This window comes from Mesoplodon densirostris, chromosome 11 (genome assembly GCF_025265405.1).
Source record: "Mesoplodon densirostris isolate mMesDen1 chromosome 11, mMesDen1 primary haplotype, whole genome shotgun sequence".
Lineage (NCBI taxonomy): Eukaryota > Metazoa > Chordata > Mammalia > Artiodactyla > Ziphiidae > Mesoplodon > Mesoplodon densirostris.
This window is the reverse complement of record NC_082671.1, coordinates 78,759,340-78,783,091: the sequence shown is the minus strand read 5'-3', so window position 1 is coordinate 78,783,091 and position 23,752 is coordinate 78,759,340. Positions and strand designations below refer to the sequence as shown.

At 41.8% G+C, this 23,752-nt stretch overlaps 1 long non-coding RNA gene across 1 annotated transcript in view; it reads right to left on the bottom strand.

The window, feature by feature from the left end:
• Window positions 1–23,752, bottom strand: part of LOC132498402 (uncharacterized) — a 128,111-nt gene that overhangs the window by 45,571 nt on the left and 58,788 nt on the right. The window contains exon 2 of the long non-coding RNA XR_009533757.1: window positions 20,489–20,568. This is a non-coding gene — a long non-coding RNA (uncharacterized LOC132498402). The remainder of the gene's footprint in view (window positions 1–20,488; window positions 20,569–23,752) is intronic.

Genomic DNA, 23,752 nt, shown 5'->3' with positions numbered 1-23,752 from the left:
AGAAAAAGCCATCTTCCATTGAGAAGACAATTGTTTGCTATAGAGACAAGAAACAAATGCCCGTGACCCAGGTCACCTCGTCCCAGCAGGCTTTTGCTGCGGCTTCCTCTGAGCAAACACAACAAAGTCCGGAGCAGTCAATCCTGCCGCCCCACACTGGGCCCCTGCAGTTGTGCTCTGCTATTTACCCTTCCTATTAATCTGTCAATGTTCTAGTCAAACATGCAAAACAATATGGTGGGCGCATAGTTTGATTGGCCATTGCTAAGTAACTTGGGCCAAAGATGAAGAAATGGAACTTCCAACCCACAAAATGTGAGGCCCAATCTGATTGTTAGAAAATGTTCAACAATACTGGCGCATGACAATTTTGCAGGGTGGCTGTGATTTAGCTTCCCTCTCACCAGAAAAGAGTGGTCCCATTAATGACATTCCGTTCTAGAATCTAAATTCAGCCCATGTTGCTGTTCCTATCATTGTGGGATAGGACTGTCTGGGCATTTTGTAGAGGAAGGTGTTCCATGTAAGATGCCATCATCCTGTTAATGATGGGACTATTGGATTTGGTTTGGCACACAGGTAAGGCCCTGGCTAACAACTGAAACATTCTTTGAACTGAAAAATCATTGTTGTTGATTCAACACTCCCTGAATACTAAAACGTTACAGCTCCACAGTTCCAAAATGTAATTCAAATTATCAAATACTTCGAGCAAATTTAGCAGCTCATTTCCTCACTCCACTTTCCTCCTTTTCTGCTAGCCCAGAGTAAGCCTCGGAATCCTTCTCAACACAAAGCTCTAGGTAGTCATTTCTAATCCACTGGAATTAGCACAAAAGATGGAGCCTATTAGTCATTCCAGCCCTGGAGTATCAAGTAAACAAATTCAGCAGAACATAAGATGAATAGATGATCAAAAACTGCCTTAAGACATTCCCTGCTAGTAATACAAGGCGTGCATTTCCCTGCTGTGTGTTTTCAGAAATCACACAGAATGGGAAGAATAGGTAGAGTTGTTTATGAATCTGAGAGGCCAGGACAGAGTACAACAAAGTGAAAGAAAAAATGGCTATTGAAGTCAGGCTGACTCAGGGCTCAAATTCCCCCTTTTATTATTTACTAGCTACCCAACCTCTCGCAAGTATAGAAGTCTGCTCTATGTTTGCTCATCTGCCAAATGGAGAAACCAAGGCTGTATAATGTATAAGTCAGGACTTTTCAACTCCTGTCCCTGATTCATTTTTTCCAACTATTTACTTCACAGACCATAGGCAGCTTTGGGTTCATACCCTTGTAGTTTTTGGTCCAAGAGGAAAAGGAGCCCTCTCATCCCAGCTTGAGTTTAAAAATTGAGAAAAAAATTCTGATTGGCTTGACTGAGGTTATGACACTCACTGGACTCCCACTATGGGGATTCTGATTGGTCCAGACTGGGTCACATGCCCATCCACTGCCAAGGTCCTGTGCTCAGGCTATCCTCAGGACCACCTGGTCAGAGTGGTAGGAGCAGTTTCCCAAAAGAAGTCTTGAGTAGAGGGAATACTTCCCTGGGGCAGACAAAATAGTAAATGCATGCTCTAAAACCACATGGAGTGAAAAAAGTAAATAAAATAATACAGGTAAAGGGCTTAGTAACTGGCACATAGTAAGTATTCCATAGATGGTAGCAAAGGTGATGGTAATTATTACTATCAATCTCTAGTTTCAAAAGGTACAATCAATAGGAGGGGTATTCACAGAAGGATACTTAATGTTTCAAATTGAGTTCATCACTTCCTGATGTCAGCTTTAAACCTGGCTACTCAGATTATATACTCAAATAGCACCCTCAGTGAAATAACTAAGTGCAATGGTCATACTTTTCATACTTCAATTTAAATTCAGCTCATAATTCCAACTATAGAGATTTCACTTTTGTCCAGGCTCACTGAAGAAAAGGTTATATTAAAGGATGCAGTTAACAATTTGGTTCACTTATGCATTTACTTGAGCTCCTATGTGCCAGGCACTGGGCTAGATGCTGGGTGACACAGGGGGAGCAAAACTGACCAATCCCTGCCCTCAGGGGAGCCAGAGAGTAGTGAGAGGAGCTACAGGGAAAAATGAAGCACAATAAAATGTTAAAAAGCATAGAGTGAACTTTAGATAGAGATGGGCCCTCTGAAGGGTGGCATGTGGACAGAGATATGAACAAAGTAAAGGAGCTATGAGAATCCCTGGGAGGCAGCATTCCACATCGAGAGAATGGTGAGTACTGAGTCTGGAGTGGGGCAATGTGGTCAGAGCAAGAGTGAGCACGGTGACGGGGACAGGAAGTGATGGTAGACAGCTTGGCCACCCTCTAAGATGTCCATGTCCTAATGCCTAGATATGTTACCTTACACGGCAAAAGGGACTTTGCAGATGTGATTAATTTGAGGACCTTAAGATGAGGGTACTAGCCTAGATTATCCAGGTGGGCCCAGGGCAATTCCAAGGGTCCTTAAAAGCTGAAGAGGGAAGGAGAAGAGGAGGTCAGAGGGATGCACTATGAAAAAGAGTCAACCTGGTATTGTTGGCTTTGAAGACAGAGTAGAGGTGACAGGAGCCAAGGAGTGTAGACAGCCTCCAGAAGCTGGAAAAGGCAAGGAAATAGAACCTCCCCTAAAGTCTCCAGAAAGGAATGCAACCTTGCCAACACCTTGATTTTCCAGTGAGACCCATGTCAGACTTGCAACCTGCAGAACCGCAAAATAATAGATTTGTGTTGTTTTAAGCCGCTAAATGGATGGTAATTTGTTACAGCAGCAATAGAAAACTAATACAGTATCATCCTTAACCTTACCAGACATTACGTGTCAGTGAAAAGTTTCTTTCAGTGAAAAGTCTCTTTCTGTCTTCTCTCGAAAGCCTTGACTTATGCAACTTCTCAGAAGTAACACCAGTTGCTTTAAAGTGAGGACATAAGCTTCACCCTAACAGTCTGGAGCCACCTTATAAATACACTAAAGAAAGAATGGCAAAGGAAACAGGGGCTGTGTCTCCAGGTTTTCCTAGCAGAGATGTAATATATCCCTAGGGTGGTAAAATTTTATATGAAAGGATATAAAAATATGCTGTAATTTACAATGATGTGGATAAATATGGAAACTAAGGGGATGTTCCAAACTATAAGACCAACAGCACTGAATCAAGAGTCAAAATTATTGGCTGAGGGGCTTCCCTGGTGGTGCAGTGGTTGAGAGTCTGCCTGCCAATGCAGGGGACACGGGTTCGTGCCCCGGTCCGGGAAGATCCCACATGCCGCTGAGCGGCTGGGTCCGTGACCCATGGCCTCTGAGCCTGCACATCTGGAGCCTGTGCTCCACAACGGGAGAGGCCACAACAGTGAGAGGCCCGCGTACCTCAAAAAAAAAAAAAAAAAAAAAAAAATTATTGGCTGAAATGGAGCAAACCTACTGACCTAAAAAATATGTAAGAAGATGCATTATCTCTCATACACTACCTGCATGCTAATTTGAAAGAGTCTGATTTGTAGTCAGCAAAAATGCCTCTTCTCCCATTGCTCTATATTACATCTCTTTAGACACCCATTAGCTGAGTTCATCTCCCTAAAAACAGTGGGTGGAGAAAGAACAGGTTTACAATGATGCTACAATGAGGCAAAAAAATGACACTTTTAAGATACAGAATCATCCTAACTATGAACATATTTCTTCCCAGGGACTGTTAATAAAATTTTATACTTTTCTACATAAAGTTCTTGACCATCTCTTGTAAGATGTAATCCTAGGTACTGTTGGGATTTTTTGTTTGGTTAGTTTTGGTTATTTTGCACTATAGATGGTATCCTTTATGGGATTTCCCCAGTGGTCCAGTGGTTAAGAATCCGCCTTTCGATGCAGGGGACGTGGGTTTGATCCCTGGTCAGGGAACGAAGATCTCACATGCTGTGGGACAACTAAACCCGCATGTTCTAGAGCCCACACGCCATAACTAGAGAGGCCGAGTGCCACAACTAAGACCCAAAGCAGCCAAATAAATAAATATATTTTAAAAGATGGTATCCTTTAAATTACATGTTTTTCTAATTATGTCCAGGGTATAAAAATGTGATTTAGGGCTTCCCTGGTGGCGCAGTGGTTGAGAGTCCGCCTGCCGGTGCGGGGGACACGGGTTTGAGCCCTGGTCTGGGGGAATCCCACATGCCGCGGAGCGGCTGGGCCTGTGTGCCACAACTACTGAGCCTGCGCTCTGGAGCCCGCGGGCCACGGCTGCTGGGGCCCATGTGCCTAGAGCCCGTGCTCCGTGCCGGGAGGCCACCGCAATGAGAAGCCTGAGCATCGCATCAAAGAGTAGCCCTTGCTCGCCACAGCTGGAGAGAGTCCGCGCACAGCAATAGGGACCCAAGACAGCCATAAATAAATTAATCAATTAATTTTTTTTAAATGTGATTTAATTTTATATATTGTTTTAAAACAGCAAGTTTGCTAAACTCTCATATTAATTCTGAAATATATGTCTATAGATTATTTGGGGTTTTGATGTGAACAATTGTTATCACCTGCTAATAGTGACAGCTTTGTTTCTTCCTTTCAATTTTTTTATTGTCTAATACTGCACTAGCTTACATCTCTAAAATAGTGTTGAACAGCTTGGTGGTAGTGGGCATCGTGTTTTTCCCCAAAACAGATTAACTGTTGATATACTGAAGCAAATAAAGCTTGCTTGCACAGGCCCCTGTGAGTTCTAGAAATTGTTAGGATTTGCACAGTAGAGAGGTAGAGAGGGGAAGCCTAGTGAAATTCTAGGTAGAGAGGGGAAGCCTAGTGAAATTCTAGGTAGAGAGGGGAAGCCTAGTGAAATTGGGAAGCACTTCTGATAAACTGCTTTAAAAGGTCTCAAAATGACAAAACTAAACACACTCTTACAATATGATCCAGCAACCATGCTCTTTAGTATTTACCCAAAGGACTTGAAAACTTACGTCCATACAAAAAACCCTGCATATGAATGGAATTGCCAAAACTTGGAAGCAAGCATCAAGTACAAAGTTTGCTGCTTATTTACTTATTTGTTCTTTGTAGATTGCTTTATGAAATTAAACAAGCTCTCTTCCTTGTTTGCAAAGATTTGGGGTTTTTGGTAAGGGGATGTTGTTTGTTTTTAATTAGGAAGAGATGGTGAATTCTATTGAATGTTTTCTCTGCATCTATTAATATGATCATATTTTTCCTTTTAATCTGTTAAAGTGCTATTACATTAATCAAATTTCCAATATTAAACAAATCAAGCATTCATAGGATGAAAACAACTTGGTCATAATGTATTTTCTTTCCAGTATACTGCTGGATTTCATTTGTTGATATTTCATTTAGTTTTATTGCTTCAATGATCATGATTGAAATTGACCTTTTCTCCCTTATAATGTCCTTACCTTGCTTTGGTATCAAATTATGCAAGCCTCATAAAATGACTTGGAGAATAGTCTCCTTCTCTAATTGCTGATAAAGTCTGTATAGGATTGAAATTACCTATACCTTAAATATCTAAATGACTGTATTGGTAAAACTATTTTATTCTGATGCTTTCTTTAGGGAAATATTTTAACAACTGATTCAATTTATCTAATGGCTGTAGGGCTACTTATGTTTTCTACTTCTTTCGAGTCATTTTTTAAATTGTGTTTTTCTTGGAAATTATTCTTTGATTTTCTAGTTTTCCAAAATTGACATTAAAATATAAACATTATCCACTTATGCTTTTAATCTGTTCATTAAGAGTATATGTTCCCGTTTTAATTTTTAATGTTATTTATATTGCATTTCTCTCTTCTTTCTTGACAAATCTTGCCAAAGGCTTGTCAATTTTATTAGTCTTTTCAAAGAACTAACTCTTACCTTTGTTAATTCTTTTTATATGTTTATTTTCTGATTTATTAGTTTTTATTGTGTGCTTTTTAAATTATTGTCTTTCTTATACATTTTGGGAGCTTATTCTGCTATTTTCAACTCATTGATATTCAGTTTTTTAAATATTTTACCCAGCATTTTCGATTTGTCAATTTAGAGAGTCATATTAGTCTGAAATTCCCTTAGAAATAGAAAACCCCCACTGTATTTTCTAACTTATCTTTATTAATATTTTTAAATTATTAAATTTTGTACTTTGGTATCAATTAGTTTATTCAACATGATCATTTTCCCACTGATTTTTCTCAGATTTTATTGGTGAGCAATATGTTATCTGCAATTAGTAATCTTTTTCTTCTTTTCAACTGGCTATCCTACTTATTTCTGCTTCATGTCTTTTTTAATTTCCTAGAATTTTCAGAATAATCTAAAATAATAGTGACATTTAGGTATCCTTGTCTTACTTATAATTTAAAAGTCCTCCAGGATTTTTTTCATTAAGTATGATAATGACTCCTACATTAAGATAGATTCTTTATATATTAAATTAATATCTGCCTGTTCCTAATTTATAAAAAATTTTATAAAGAATAGTTGTATGTTATCAAAATGCCTAGTATTTAATAATATTCGCCTAGGATTTTTCTTGTTCAATCAACTATTGTGATATATTTGGTTCCTATAATTCCTAACATTAAAACAATCCTGAAATAATATCTACTGGGTACATAAAATATGAGATAATATATTGACATTATTTATATATTTATATAAAATAATATATTTTATGTACAGTGATGAATTTAATGTGTTCATGGGGATTTTAGGACATGGGCATCTATATTCACAAGTAAAATATTTTATTGACTTTTTTTATTATACTAGTTTTGTCCAGTTTGGCTATCAAATGAATTAAGAAAATTTCACCAGTTTTTATGTCCTATAACAATTTCTATAATGTAGAACTTCTATTTCTTTAAAACATTGAAAGAACTCACTTGTAAAACTGTCTAGGCTCAGAGCCTTTTTTAGAGTTAATTATTTGAAAGAATTTTTCATCTTTGTCATGACTACTGTTCTAGTTAGGTCTTCCATCTCTCCTTGAGTTAATTTTAATTGTTTTTGCACATTAATATGATCATTTTATTGAGGGTTTTAAATGTATCACCACAAAATTTTACATAGTGGTTCTTATCTCCAAATTAAGGGAAAACTCTGGTTCACCCATTTTATTTCCTTGGAATTGTAGATACAGTAGTTTCTGTTCTACTCCTCAAGAGAAAATATAAAAACAAACAGTCCTCCCCTGAAGAGATAATTGGCGAGATTAGAAAAAGGCTTATATCTACAGGGCTAAATTTACCAGGAGTTACACCATTTAAAAGGTAATAAGGGGGACTTCCCTGGTGGTCCAGTGGTAAAGAATCTGCCTTCCAAATCAGGGGATGTAGGTTCAATCCCTGGTCAGGGAACTAAGATCCCACACGCCGTGGGGCAACTAAGCTCACGTATCACAACTACTGAGCTCACGTGTCTCAACTAGAGAGCCTGCATGCCACAAACTACAGAGTCCATGTGCTCTGGAACCTGCGCACCACAACTACAGAGCCCACGCCCCCTGGAGTCTGAACGCCACAACTAGAAAAGAGAAAACCCACATGCCACAACTAGAGAGAAGCCTGCGCGCCATAATGAAGAGACTGTGCACCACGATGAAAGATCCTGTGTGCTGCAACTAAGACACAATGCAGCCAAAAAATAAATAAAATAAAATAAAAAGGTAATAAGGGTATATATCTCATTCTGTGTTTTTATCGTGCTTCCCCTTCTGCCTTCCTGTGCCCAGACATAGCAGGCCTGGCTTCTACATGGCAAGCAGACCTCACAGACCTTGGCAATAGGCCTGCCAATCACTGTTTTACGTCACAGCTTCTCCACTGTGACCTGTGAGTTATCCTCAGTCATTTCAGACTGAAGAGAGTGGGAAATCCATTCTGGCTTAAAACTCAAGCCTCAATCACCAATTCATCTTTATCAGGAGCCCTTTACTTGGAGAGTAATTTGGCCTACGTTAATACAGCTGATAAGTTGATGGAAAACAGGCCTTTATTCTATGAAGCAGGACTGGAGGGGGATGAAGGAATTACTGACTTCCCAAACATAACCCCTAACTTTTTAGACACACTTCTTGTCATTCTCAATTTTACGTGTTTGTGGTTTGTCTTTTTTCTTAAATCAACTTTCCAGCAATTTGTATGTCATTATTATTTCATAGTCTAAAATAAGAGACTTAGTCTGGGTCAAAAGTGACTGTAAAGACCTCAACGGCATGACTTTATACATCTTCATTCTAACGTCACTCTAGTCACATGGCACAGTTTCCTTACGTAAACTTGCTTCTCTTTGCCACCTTCCTTCTCTCTAACAAATAATTCCCTCCCCTTCAACTATACTTCCTTCCGCTTAAAGTCATCCATTTGATTATGATCTTTAATGATTCTTTCTCCAGCTCATGACTTTTCACATCCTCTGATGCTCAGTATTTCCAGTTAAGATTCAGGAGGTAGGGAATCTTCCTAGCCCAGCTCATGCCTTCACGCCCAGCCACATTACAGATCCTGAAGAACACAGGGAATGGTAGAGGGCCTAGCGCCTGTCAAGTGTCTGTCCTTAAGCCCACCATCTTGATTTGGCCTCCTCAATAACAGCTCAAAATTAACATATAGAAGCAGAATGCTTGATTCACATCCTTTTTCAGGTCTGTCTCCCATCTTTGTTCTCTTCCACGTCTCCATAATGTGACCACTGTCTCCAAGTTATTCAGCCCTGTATCCTCTCCTTGGTTCCTCCCTTTCTCTCATCACCTCACTCATACACTCCCATGCATCAAGCCCCATCGTTCTTTCTCTAAAGTAGATCCCAGATTCATCCATTCTCTTCATTTTCCTTAACATCACCTTAATCCAGACACCTATATTTCTTATCTGGGTTATTATAACAGCCTCCTAATAGGTCCCTAACCAGTCACTACACTCCTGATTCTTTCCATCATTCTCTCCATACTCCACACAGCAGCAGTAAGGACCGTCTTAAAATATAAGTTCAATCAAATAGCTCCCTCACTTAAAATCCTCCAGTAGCTCCCTACTTTTCTTAGAATAAAATAGTCTGTTCCTGTGCCTGACACAGCTTTCCATGATCTCATCCTGGCTAATCTCTCCACCTCATCTCACGTGTTCTCCCCCTACTTACAGTGTTCCAGCCACACCACCTTCTTTCAGAGACCCAAGACTCCTCAAGTTGTTTTCTGCCTTAGGGCCTCTGCACACATCGCTCTGCTTGATCGATCGTCCTTCTGCTCTTCACTTGCTTTAGAAATTTGATCTTCTCCAAGTGTCTTTACTTGGCCACCTCATCCAAAGGAAATTTCTCCCAACTTGTAACTCTTTACTTTATTGCCTTATGTTTTCATATTTTCGCCTGTCTCCCTAAATTATTGGGAAAGAAACTACAAAGAGCAGAGTAAAAGAAAACGCCAAAAAGAGAAGCAACAACAACAAAAACCTTCCAAAGATAAGAAAAATGGGGAAAAAAGCAAGAAATTGAAAGGAAAAAAGCATAAAATTATTAACCTTCCTGGAGAAAAGAAGTTCATAAAATTTTTAAATAAATGCAAAGGTTGTATGAACCACTAGTAAACATTCTAACCGTTATTTTTCTAAGTCTTATGTACTGATTTCTAACTTTCCTGCCTTCAAGATTTATGTAAATCGATTTTCCTTGAATTCTGGTGACTACAATATTCTGTAGTTTGAGAACTTATCAAAATGAAGGCTCAGAATGAGTTAGAAGCATTTGAAAACGTCATTATGAGCCACTAGAAGAGTCTAATGCTTCTTTTCTCATTGTAAGTTTGCATAGCAAGCATCCAAGACAAGTTTTAACATAAAAACGACTCTCTCTTAGGGCCACGGGTACATGGGGCATCATTTCCCCACAATAGCCTGGCTCTCTTGCCTCCTTTTCTCTTCTGCAATGCCTCTTTGTAAATCACAGGTGTTTGTGGGCATAAAGCCCATCAGAAGGGAGTTTATTGTGAAGAGTTCTTTCTTTTCCACTTGTTCTAAACCTGTTCAGAGAGTGCTCCATGCCTTAGACCAAATCTCCATAAAAATCAAGAAACAAGAAGTTTTCTGTACTCCTGCCCAACAGTCACACTATGACATCGGTTCGACAGCTCTGTGACCCTGTATTGTCCCAACTTTATTCACTAGTCTCTTTTCTCTTTCTCCCTCCCTTCCTTTTTTTAAGCCTTTATTGGCATTTTTTTATCTACTGTAAAATGAAAAGGAGGAGGATGGTTTTTGTTGGGTTTTTTTTTAAGCGCCCTATGTTGCAGCTAGAAAAAGCTATCTGCAGTTACTGTAGTAATGGTTTCAAAAAACACCTGCAAATCAAAGAAAGACACCATAACAGTGTCTTCAGTTTTTTGTTTTTTTGTTTTTCTTCCCTCAGAGTTCCTTCTTGACCATTATAGAGTAGGTCGGGAATGAATTTATGTGACAGCTATGAAGTTAGTATTAAAATTGTGAATAGTGCCTAGCAGTTTTCATGCACTTACTATAAGATCGCCTCAATTTGCCACACAGCGGTGAAAAGGGTAAGGGCGGAGGGGGGGGGTGTGTCAAATGAATGGGAGGAGGAGGGTCTGTGAATGGGAAGGTTTCCCTGGAGGGAGCAGCACGGGACTCACAGGAGAAGTGTGATTTATTTTTGAAATTCCAGAAAGAAAGCCCAGGAGAAGCTGCCTAAAAGTCCTGAAGCATGAGGGTGAAGGATGTGAGATATACGATATGTCTGTACACATTTAGCAAGTGTCAAAGCCAACTCTAGAATCATGGACCGGGCGGGGGGCGCGGGGGAGGAATAGGGGTGGAAATGGAGGTGCGCTGGTAAATCCATTCCTCTGGTCTTCCAAGATTGAATATTAAATGCCAGCAGGGAGCAGATGCGGGTAGGGGCTACAGAATGGGGGTAAGGGGCATGGAAGCAGGGCGTTAAGCGTTTATCTCAATGGAAATTAACCACTCGGGGAGAATCAGAAGAGAGCTGGAGCGGGCTGGGCAGGGGAGGCTGTCTCTTCTGGTGCGGGGATTTGAGGAGCGCCTTCAGAAAAATGAGGTGAGCCGGCCTGCAAAGAGCAAGGCGGGGCGTGCCCTCCGCCGCCCCCGGGGCCCCGCCCCCGCAGCACCCCCACCCCCGTATTAGCATGCGGGCCGCAGCGGGCCGGCCGGGCGGGGGAGGGCGGCAGTGGGATCGCCGCGCTGGGCTCATTGTGGGCCGCGCTCGCCTCCGCGGGGGACCATCTGCTCGCTGTCAATGCATCACCTGCTCGTCTGGGCCGTCGCCGGGGCAACGGGGGGCGGGGGATTAAGGAGCGTGTGCGTCTGGGTCCCGGCCGCGGCGGGGGCGAGGGCGGGGCGCTCCTCAGCCGCCCCCAGCCCCGGGACAGGTCCGCCCCGCCGAGGGGCCAGGCGACCACCGTGGCGGGCGCCGCCGCTCGCTGCTGCCCCTTGGGCTTGGCAAAGGCACCCGAGACGCCTCTACTCGCGGAGGCGGCGGCAGTCTCGAGGCGGAGCAGAGAGCCGACAGCCCCGCCCTTCAAACTCACCGGGAGGGCTAGAACTGCGACCCTCGCGTCTACCTGGAGCTGCGTGGGCCAGGTCCCGGCGGTGCCGCCTGCTCCCTCATCCGGGGAGCTGGCCCGCTCAGCCGGTCCCTGGGGGCGCGGTGCAGCGCGGTTCTGAGCGTCCCGCAGTCGCTGAGCCACCACAATGGGGTCAGCATCGCGGGTAGAACCTCCCGGCTCCAGCCTGCCATCCAAGTCACAGATAACTTCCACACGTCTCCTCTGACATTCTGGTCGGCCGCCCATCGCCAAGCCTGGGAAAGCCTTGGAAACCAGAATATGAGGGGCACCTGCTCTTTAGATTTATCTAAACGGGTTGATTTTCCACGGAGGGAGTAGTTCTGGAGATAAAAACCCCCAGAAATCCTGAAATTCCCCCTTCCACCCACTCCTATTCCTGCACTCGACAAAATTTTGAATACAGGAGAAATGTAGTGAGTGATTTCAGCCAACAGCAGGGGGCAGAGCTAGGCTGCAGATGGGGGACCACGTCCACTCTGGGATTATATTGGATCCAAAGCCTCGCTCTCTGGTTTAGAATCTTCCAGGAAAATCTATCCTCTGCCCTTGCCCATCTCCACCCCACCCCCCAACTGGTCAAGGATGCCAGCTGCACCAACATAAGTCAATCATATCTGCCAGAGGATTCTATGCCCCTGAACTAAGAGCAGCTAACTCCCCGACGTAAACTTAACATGGCCTACACAGAACCAAGGAGTTCAGCTTTAATCACAACTCATATCTTTTTTTTTCTTTATGGGCTGGCCAACTGCTTTTATTCCTTTGCAGAATAACAGAAGCTGCAGAAAGTAGAGATTCACTGAGTCCCAGGCCCGACACCCCTACCTCCTCCCAAACCCACATCTACAACACTTCCAGCCGGGTAAAATTCTAGCTTTTTTCTAAAGCTTCCCGAGTCAAGAAAGCTCGAAATCTTTCGGGAATAGATCTCATTCCAGAAGCTGGCAACCCTTGAGGAACCAAGGGTCTTTGACTAACTTAGGAACTCAAACCCGCTTCCTGCAGTTCTGCTCTCTGAAGAAAGAGAAATTGGCCTCTTTTCAAATGAACCCTTTGTGTTGAAGAAATTATTAAATTGTCTATTAACCTTCTCAAATTTTCTCCAGTCTTTACTATTTTTCTTTTCTTTAACAAAATCCATATTTCAAGTTACACCAAATCAAGTTTGTGATATTGACCCTAGATAACTTCAACTAAAATCTCATAATCATCAAATAAAATTTCTCCCATACTTTTATGATTTCTAGATATGAACACCATGAATTAGACTAATTTTGTGATTAAAATCAAAATTTTAAAATTTACTGTTACCATCATTTATTTGTTGTTCCTATCATTTAATAATGCAAGAGAAAAAAGTCAACCATAAAAATATATATGCACTTTGACATGAAAGGAAGGAAAAAAAAAACAAGTGTGTAATGTATAAACTTGCCCAAAAGATTTAAAAAAAAATTTCACGCATCCAATACTGCTTTTAATTGTGACTTTTAAGAATTAAAGGTGAGAGTTCTTAGAAGGCATGCTCTTTGATTCAAAAGGTACTTCCAGATAGACAGAATCATGGCATCATTCCCACTTTAAAAAGGATGAGTTTGAGTCTAACCATCCTATCTACAGAAAATGTAACTGAAACCAAAAGATAAGCAACTAGCCCAAGACTGTTATAGACAGTGGCTGAGGGTGCTCAGAGCACCTTCAACCCCACTAACCTCCCAGAGGAGCAGGCTTCCACACCAAGAACACCTCAAAATGCCCTTAATCCACTCTATTCCCACTGCTACAGCTGCTGGCCGCACAGCAGAGATGAGAACTCTTCACCAGTTCAATAAATAATCATTGAACACCTGCCATGTGTAAGGCAAACCAGACAGACACCACCCTCATGGCACTCACTGTTCAGTAGAGGTAAATAGATATTTTTTTAACTTTTTATTCATTCACCCAACAAACATTTCTTGAGCACCTAATCAACTACTAGGATAGGGGAAAATACATCCACAAGTAAGATGTGGATATCTGTCTCAAAAAGAGAAAAACACACACACAAAAAAAACCAGAGCATAATGTAATTAATTAGAAAATAATATCAGTAGGCCAAAGTATCATGGAAGTATAGAGGAGGCATCAGATAATTTTGCCTAGATACTGCCACAGAGATGTCATAAACTGGGCCATCAAGAATTAGTAGGCATCCCCAGCACCTAAAACAGGGCCTGGCACATAGCAGATGCTCGATAAATAGTCATAACATGAATTATATATTTTCCAAGTAAGGAAGAAATTCCAGGTGAAGAAGTCACAGTATGAGCAAAGGTTCCAAGCATATTGTTTAAGGAATGAATGAGCAATTCATTATGAGCAAAACTACAAGGGAGGAGAAAGAGGATGATGGAATGCTGGTGTGGAGGCACGTGGAGAAGGGATGTGGGTCCCGTGCCAGGAATCTGGACTTTGTCTTGGAGACCAAGAGTTTTTCAAGAGCAGAACACTTTTTTTTAAACAGAATCTTGCAAGAAACTCAAATACAATAAAACTGATCAAAATACAGCTGCCCTAGTTGAAACAGGAATAGGATGTGACATCCTGCTCCCTGGCCACAACCTCACCCTTTAGGCACTGCTGGGGAACCCTTCTATTGCCCCTGGAACACTTTAAAAAACAGTGCCATGGGCGATGGGCTATCACTGAACATCACTAAGCATGACAGTGTGAGTCTGGATGGGAAGGAGTCTAGGAAAGCATTTAGGTTGCTATTGAAATTGTCCAAGCACAAAATAATGAGGACTTAGTGACACTGGTAGTGAAATGGATGATAAAGAGATTTTGAAGATGGAATCCTTAGTATGTATGGTCTTTCTGCTTCAGGGAAAAAATAAGTTCACCTCTGGTACATGCTGAATTTGGATATTTTAAAATAGTAATATGTAATACACTGTGCATGACAACTGTTACTATGTCCAACACATTCCCACACTTGCAAAAGTTTTGGAAAAAAAAATACAAATTCCTTTGCACTAGCTGCTTAAGATGTGGCCCATATGTCAGAATATAGATTTTTGGATCTTCAGATGAGCAAATGGAGGATGTATAAATATAACCAAAAGGAAGGCAGAGATGAGAGATATCTAATGCTCCTTTAACTTACTAATCAGGGGAACCAATTTTTGAGCAATGATCAAACTTCTGGTGTATGGTGACCCTTCCCTGCACCCACTCAAATGTAAGCATTCAAGTGTTTTTCTTAAAAGTCACATGGAATTCATCACTGATCACTTACATTTAGCTATCATTGCCCGTTAAAAGCCCCTCCTGGGTAGAAAACTTGTGATTTAAGGAATCCATGGCACTTTTGAACTGCGTAAAACAAAGATATATGCTCACGCAGGTAAGCTGAAGGAAGAGAGGCAGAAAAGGGGAGCTGGGAAGCCAAGGAAATTCACATGATGAAGATAGCTGGCATTTAGCCAGAAGTGAAAACTATAAATATTAATCAGATGAGAATCAGTGTCACTCTACTGCAAGAATGTTCTGTAATTAAAAGGGTGGGTATTGTGTTGTGCATGTTAGCACAAACGCCACCAATAATATTGGATGCCAGCAGCTCCTGAGTGCTGGAGAGAACACAGGTTCCTAAGGATGTCACCTAGCAGAAAGTTTACTACATAAACATCAGCCATTTATGTCAAATTCAAATAACACTCTAAAATAAAGGGAGAAAAAAATACCTGGGTTTCAATATTGTGTTTCTGTTTTTAAAAGAAAAGGCGAGGAAAGAAATATTTGTTGGATACCTATTATATGTCAGGCATTTTCTAGATGCTTTCCGTATGTCATGTCACTTAATCCTTGCTTCAAGCTTGCAGAAAAAGTGTCATCATGACCACATTTCAAAGATGCGGCAGTTCCTAAGTTGGCTTTAACGTCCAGGGTGTAGCTGTTGGTGAGTGTGTCTGAAGTGAAGCAGAGAAGAAGCGTCCCTGACATTGGCGAAGTTAAAAAATCATGAGATTAGGATGTTCGGTGGATCATCCACATGAGCACTGAGTCTCCCAGGAAGCTGATGACTTGCAGTAGATGAGAAGGGTAGGAGGGAGGCACCAAAGCTCTCATTTGGGGAAATCAGCTGTCACTCTATTCAGTGGTCAGGCAAAGGACGTTTGAGCAACATACCAAGCGTGTCAAAGGAGAGGGGGTTGTTAGACATCAGAGGAGGAATGGTTGAAAGAGCCAATGGGGGACAAAAGTATGTTGTTCTCTTCTTCTGCGTCTGGTCAAAGATGAGCAAGGATGAAGAGCTTACGCTCCGAGGGGTACAAAGGAAGTCACCTCGTCAAAGGAAAACAAAGTTTTAGTTGGGTCAGAAGTGGAGGGACCTTTGAATGAAGAGGCGAGGAATGCAGAGGAATTCTGATTAGGTCACTCTCTTGTCTCTCCCTTGCCTACAGTTGAAATCCAAATACTTGAAGGTAATCCTGGCCCTCAGTGATGTGATCTTGTCTAGTGGTGCCCTGGTTAACGTTTAACAACCAGCTCTCAGGGAGGATAAAGCCCTGATTTGTAGCATTTGCCAATTTCCATGGTGTAAATACTCCTACTGTGACTGATTTCAAGCTTCCAATGTGACATTAGTGAGTGCAGATTTGGGAAAAGATGTGTACAATCAGCTTTGACGAGTCAGTGCAAGTTGGCTCAAACACACCACTGCCCTTGACTATATTTCATGTTTCCTGTCACTTCTTCCCACCGTGCATACTTGTTCAAAGATGGGGCTGCTAACTTGTGCAAACTCTACACTGCACAGCTCTAGGAGTGCCACGTTCATCACAGTCCTCACTGGTATGTCTAAGTAATATGACAATTTCCCTTCAGATGGTGGGAAGTATAAAGGATACATTCCTTAATTTTCACAAAGGCATCATTTGGTTGTCATGCTGCTCAAAGACCACAAACCACGAGTCACAAGCCAAATGCAGTCCACAGACATGCTGGGTTTTAAAATGTTTGTTTTTTTAAACTAAATTGCTGACGTTTAAAAATAAGGAAACAAGGGCTTCCCTGGTGACGCAGTGGTTGAGAGTCTGCCTGCCGATGCAGGGGACGTGGGTTCGTGCCCCCGTCTGGGAGGATCCCACACGCCATGAAGCGGCTGGGCCCGTGAGCCGTGGCCACTGAGCCTGCATGTCCAGAGCCTGTGCTCTGCAACGGGAGAGGCCACAACAGTGAGAGGCCCACGTACCACAATCAATCAATCAATCAATCAATCAATAAGGAAACAAGAACTCAAATTTCTAGGTTCTCTTGGAAAAATCAGAGCAGGCTGTATTATTAACATATGGAAAGTGCCGATGCCTACAACGAGGTCGTCATTCAAAAGATGTCAATATTCTTCAGCCCACCCTGGCTAATGTTTTCTTTTTCTTTTTTTTTTTTTCTCACGGTACATGGGCCTCTCACTGTTGTGGCCTCTCCCGTTGCGGAGCACAGAATCCAGACGCGCAGGCTCAGCGGCCATGGCTCACAGGCCCAGCCGCTCCGCAGCATGTGGGATCTTCCCGGACCGGGGCACGAACCCATGTTCCCTGCATCGGCAGGCGGACTCTCAACCACTGCGCCACCAGGGAAGCCCTGATATTTTATACTCACCATTTTTACCTCCATAATCCATGGAATCCACATCATCTGGACTCTATCTCCCCTGCAGCTCCTCTCTTACCGTCTCTCAGTTTCTAGAATAGTCTTTCCACGTCAGCACCTTGCACCTGCCATTCTTCCTGAAACACTCCACTCTCCACCCCCTTCACTTGGCCAAGTCCTTCTCCTTCCATTCCAACTTAGACATAATCTCCACCATCAGTTCTCACCAAGACTCCCTAATAGCCTCCAACCTGCTGGTACCCATGCCATGTGCCACAGAGCACTCGGAGTGACCTTTTTACAATGTAAATCATAGAGCAGTGCAGTTATAATGAAACACAAACTCCTTAAAATGACCTTCAAAGACCTACGTGATTTGGACCCTCTCTCCACTCTTCAGTCCCGCTGTGTCCCTTTCTCCTTCACAAACACACCATGCCTGTGCTCTGGCTGCCCCTTCTGCCTGGAATTCTCTTTCCCAGGTCTTTATAGAGCCCGCAGCTGCGTATCATTCAGGTCTCAGCATGAATCACCTGCACGTGCTCAGAGAAGCGTCCCGGCCATCCACGTAGAATAGCAGCCCTCCCCACTACCAGCCTCCCTGCAATGACTCTCTCTCACACCCTTTGTTACATATCTCAGATACATCCCCACACCTCCAAATCACAGTTCCTGCTGGTGGGCCTGTCAATCTGTGCTTCTTTTGAGCTACCCTTGATGATTCTGACGTGCACCAACTTGGGACGCCCAGGCTATGGAACAATGGGTGAGAGAAAATAGTGGGCATGTTAAAGAATGCTGTGGTTTATTGTTAGTGATTTGTTCCTTCTGAGTTTTTGTAGTTCAGTATTGCAGTGATAGTATAATACCACATACCCAGCATAATTTTATGACCATCAGTTCCCTGCCTGCTTATTAGTGATTTCTAAAGCCTCGATCATCAAAATTCCTCTAACACCCATGAAGAACAGTTATGATCATACTAGTGAAAGGATGGAATGAAGGATGGGCACCTAGAGGTGAACTCGACAAACTAATAGGATGAAATAAACACAGACATGTGTTAGAAAAAAAAAAAGCTGGAGAACCTGGGGGTGCTCAAGAATCACTGGCAAAGTATCTAATGTCATGAAGAATTGTAAGATTAAAATCTTACTTAATGGTTATGAAAATACAAAGACTAAAGGAAAAGAAATGGAAAATTCCCAAATGATCAGCAAAGGTTAATAAAGTGGAGGGACTGTTTTCCTGACAGGGTGAACATGAGAATCACAGAGAAATTATTTCCCAGCAGCTTTGTAAGCTTTTGAGTTTGTCTTAGCAAAATTGAAGCCATTTGGGATGTCATTTCCATGGCATGCTTCCAAATTTAACACTTAAAGAGGAAATAATATCCCAAGTCAAATTTGAAAGCCCACATCAATAAATGGAAATGCAATTCAGTCAATATAAGACTGAAAGTATTGCAACTGTCCAGACCCCTGCTAAGAAGAAATATCACCCTTCTCTGAAACATTCCTCATCTCCCCATTTGATAGAATCTCTCCTAGGACCTTTCTCTTTTTTCCCTGGAAATTACAGTTTTATATCTATATCTATATATCTATATGTCTATATATATTTTATATATATACATATATATCTTCCCTTCTGCACTGTAAGTTCCTTTAAGGCAACATAATACAGAAGGTCGATAAGCCTAAGCATTGGAGGCAGAGACACTTGATATCAAGTCCTGGCTTGGCCACTTGCCAACTGCATGACCTTGTACAAATTATTTGACCTCTCTAAGTGTCAATTCCCCCATCTATAAAAAGGTTGTCATCATTTAAGAAATAATAGTAATAACTAAATAAATAAATGCTATGGGCCAGGTAAGTACTAAGTGTTCTAAACGTTTTACATGCAATATTTTAGTCAATCCTCACAAGAACCCTTTGAGGTAGCTACAATATTTTCCCCATTTTATAGATGAGGCCAACTGAGGCTTAAGGCTGTTGGTCACACAGCCAACAGGTAATTAAGATGTTATTTAAATCCAGCCTATCTGATGCCAGAATGAGATAACTTGTGAAGCACAGCAGTTGTATGCCTAGGGTGATCTTTTCTCACCAAGGCCTCCTCATGCCACCTGTGCCATTTGGTACGTATTAACCTTAAACTACCTTATGCTTCAATCATGCAATGTTGGTTGCTGAAGAATGGCGGTGGGGGGTGGAAATACAAGAGTAAGTCTGTAAAGTATCTCACTCCTTCTGAAGTTAATCACCACCCAACTAAGAGGCTCAAGGAAGAACTGTTTTGCTGAAACATTTCCAAATCTGCCATTTTCAAAGGGAAAGAAAATAAATCTCAGCCCTGAGCCAAGACTGAACACCTACAGATAGCCTTGAAAGTGCAATTTAAAAAACAACCGAAAAAGTATCTTTGTATAAAATACAGATGGTACTGCCGAAGAAAAGAAAATGGCAAATCAAAGTTAATTTCCAAGCCCGAACCAATTTAGCTTCACTTCTGAGCAGAGCAGGTACTGGATGTTATACATGGGGACACTGACCCTAATCAACTCACATTTTTATTCTGAATTCCTGTTTTGAGCAGTACAACCCAGCTAGCTTTCAGAGGCCACACCTATATATGGTACATAATAAATCCTAACAGAGAGGCTTTCTCTTTTCTTCCCTACACGCATAATAACAATTTCCACATCCTGTTTCATCTTAGCCCTTTAGACTTCTGAACCCAGGGAGTCCTAACATGGAGATATAATTTTCTTTAAATCCCCCTGTAGCAATCTTTTCATTTGTGATGAAATTACAGTATCACACTCCCACCCTGGGCTCCCTTCCTTTGTGCTGTAGGCTCGAGAGAAGCTGGGTCATAAGCATTCGAGAACAGAAAACTTTGAAGCGAAATCAATAATCTCATATTTTGCCTCTTCTCTAATGGCTGCAATTTGGTTTTCAGCCCATCCTTAATCCCAGTTGCACTTCAGCACTCTGCAGTTCTCTTCTGTATCCTGTCCATGCACATCAGGTCCAGCCCCCTCTTCCACCAAGAGACTACACGTTGTTGGGTGTTCCCAAGCTAGTAAGGGAAAGACATTACCCGACCACATTGGACAGCTGTCAAGGTTCCCTTCCTTGAGGCCGGGGGACAGGATTTTCCATCCTAACTCTCAAGAGGCTCCCAGACGAAGCTCTAATTTTTAAAGCCCCCAGAGAAGAAATGGTGAGGAGGATAGAAATACCTTTGAGAAGAGAATTTCATTCACTTAGGATGCTAGTCTCATTATGACCTTCAGTTGGATCCCAGTGATGTTTAGAAAGTCTATGAAGTAAAAGAGAACCAAAATAAATATTATATATGTTTAATATATGTTTAGTAGAATTATATTTTATATAATTTATAATTATATAAGTATAGTATAAAATGTATGTAATAAAATTATACAATACATGTGTGTGTATAATGCATACATGTACATACATTCATATATATATTGGATGTAACAAAGATTATCACTATAAAAACACCCTTTAGCCCCTCACTTGGGGGTGTAAGGTATTCCAAGCTGGTTCATTCCATTGCTCAACTCTCCTTTTTCTTCTCTCTCATGACTTTACTCTCACACTCTCTAGAGATATATATAAACACATTCACTTACTCAAAAGAGCCACTGACATGTTTATGCATCTTCAAAAAGTACAACTAAAAGCAGGGCCAAACAGATACGTGTTCCATGGTCTCCAAGTTGGCCAATAATGTAACATCCCTGGTGAGGTCGGTAATGCTTTGATGCCTTTCCAATTGGTATTCTTTAAATTTTTACATATCTTTACATTACAGTAAGTCTTTAAACATATAAATATACTTTTTAAACTTTTTATGTTTAAAGGACTAGCTTCACTCATAGGAATTGGAAAGCTACGCACTTGCCTCAACTGTGCTTTAATCTACTCTGCAAAACAGAAGCCCGGGAAGCACCCTGACCAGTCTTCTTAGAGGGTAGTTTGGGAAATGAGTGCTCAGATTTGAGCCTGCTCCTTGGGAGTCTTGGTCCCTTCCCAAGAGAATCAGCCATATTTTTATTCCTATCACTATGGTTCTCTCCTGAGAAGTACTGGTATATTTTATTTTCTCCCTCTCATTACATTTTCAGCGAGATTTTGGTTCCTTTCATGGAATTTATAGCAAACAGCCCAGGTGGCCTGCCCTCCAGTGAAACTTTGGGAACCTTTCAGGACAGTTGTCTTGACTGTGCAGCAGACGCCTAAGACACCTGTTGCTGTCTGCCCAGCATCCATTCCTGTTTCTTCAGGTAAGAGTTTGCTAATAGTCTTTTGGGGAAATGCTCACCTTCCACTCTCAGTTCATGTGTCCAATGGGGCATGTGTCCCAGAAATGGCACAGTAACCAATTCAGAGAAGGACATGTGACCTCATCCAGGCCAAGGAGAGTCAGGATGCTTGCAGGACTCTCAGGAAGGGGGAACTCTTCCCATGGAGTTTGGTAAGCCAGTAGAAGAGAAACCTGTAGCTCCATTTGGCCGTTTGCTGCCATCATGTGAAAAGGAGAATGAAGCCACAGGGAGGGAGGACAGACCCAAGAAAGAGAAAGATTCCTGAGGACACGAATTCATAACCGATCTAGCCACGCCTAAGGCCAGTTATGACCCTGAATATCAATTACATAAGCAGATACCTTCCCCTCTTTGCTTAAGCCCATCTGGGTTAGGTCTTTTTTTGTCCCTTGCAACTGAAAAAGTCCTGATTAATAAAAGCAGTTTCGCTATAGAAAATGGGTAGGAGGTAGCGGGGGTCAGGGACGGAGTCTGAGAGATGATGTCCCTCGGCAATTCCACTCAAGCTTTTTTCAGAAGCAGTATAAAAGCCTCCAAATCCAAGTAGTCTGTCGGAAGTCTACTATAGGCTCTAAAATGAAGAACTGAGGACCTCTGAAAACAATTCTCAATTATACCTGCAGAGAGAGAGTTCGAAACCATAGAGCATAAATAATTATCGTTTTAGTCCCTCATAGTTCTAGACCAGTGGTGCTCAATCAGGGGACATTTGTCAATATCTGGAGACCTTTGGGGTTGTCACGACGGGCAGGGGGCAAGGAAGGGAGAGAGCGCGCTCCTGGCGTCTTGTGGATAGAGGCCAGGGAGGGTGCTAAACAGCTATAATGCACAAGACAGGCCCTCCACAACAAAGAACTATCCAGCCCCACAGAGCAATAGAGCCGAGGCTGAAAAACCCGAGTCTAGAGAATGCAAAGATTCATTGTTCTTAGTTTTTGTGTTAGTGACTCTTAAACTTGCGATAAATATGAAATCAGAGAAGCACAAAATGAGTTTGGCTATTTTCCTCCTTGGCTAATCATCTGAAAGGCAAAGACTACAGTTGCTGTTTTACATTTTAGACCACTTACTGGAAAAAAAATGAATAGTGGCCTATGTTCTCAAATAGACCATTAGAGGGGGAAAAAAAAGTAACATAAGAATATTCCTAAGTTTGCAGTGGAAGAAAACTTAATTTTTTTTAATATGAAAATGTCATTCCAGGGAAACAAAAGTACCTGGCACAGATTTTGCTTTGGGGAGGAAAATGCCTTTGAAAACCCAACTAGTTGTATAATTAAGTGATAATGAATGCAGAGCTGTACTTTGTATTCCATTCCAGCACATTGGAGTTGAATCTGAGCTTGAAAAGCTAAATCCCTCAGTGTTCTGGCCCCTCATCAGTGAAGTGCAAATCGAGGCCTTTAACTGCTACAGAAGGGGTGACTCCAAAAAAAAGTGTGAACTACAAATATGATGTTTTCAAACTGCCTGCTTTCTAATGATATGCTAACTGTATGTAATAAAAAGAGATGTTTCATTGGAACAAGAAAGCAAACTATCATATGTGATGCTTTATGCACAATGGAGCAATAATCTACTTAAAATAAAAGAAAGAAAGGCTCTTAATTTCCATTTTATATGGAGAATAGAAATGCTTTCTGGATTTTTAACTCACTGATGATTTCACCTAGAGAAAGGCTAAATAATAGTTTATGTTTGTGCTCTAGCTAACGTCACGTATCAGAAAGATGTGTACATATGCACGTTAGAATGAGTTTTTGCTTGGTTACAGAAATATTGGGTTGGCCGAAAGGTTCGTTTGGTTTTTTTCTGTAAGATGGCTCTAGCAGCCCTTAGTTGTCTTTAACTTCATTTGAAACAATTTCATTAGACTGTACGTGACAGCTGTCATATCAGCGTGCATTTAAAAAAAGACTTATCAGGGCTTCCCTGGTGGCGCAGTGGTTGAGAGTCCGCTTGCCGATGCAGGGGACACGGGTTCGTGCCCCCATCCGGGAAGATCCCACATGCCGCGGAGCGGCTGGGCCCATGAGCCATGGCCGCTGAGCCTGCGCGTCCGGAGCCTGTGCTCTGCAACGGGAGAGGCCACAACAGTGAGAGGCCCGCGTACCGCAAAAAAAAAAAAAAAATACTTATCAAAATTGGTGA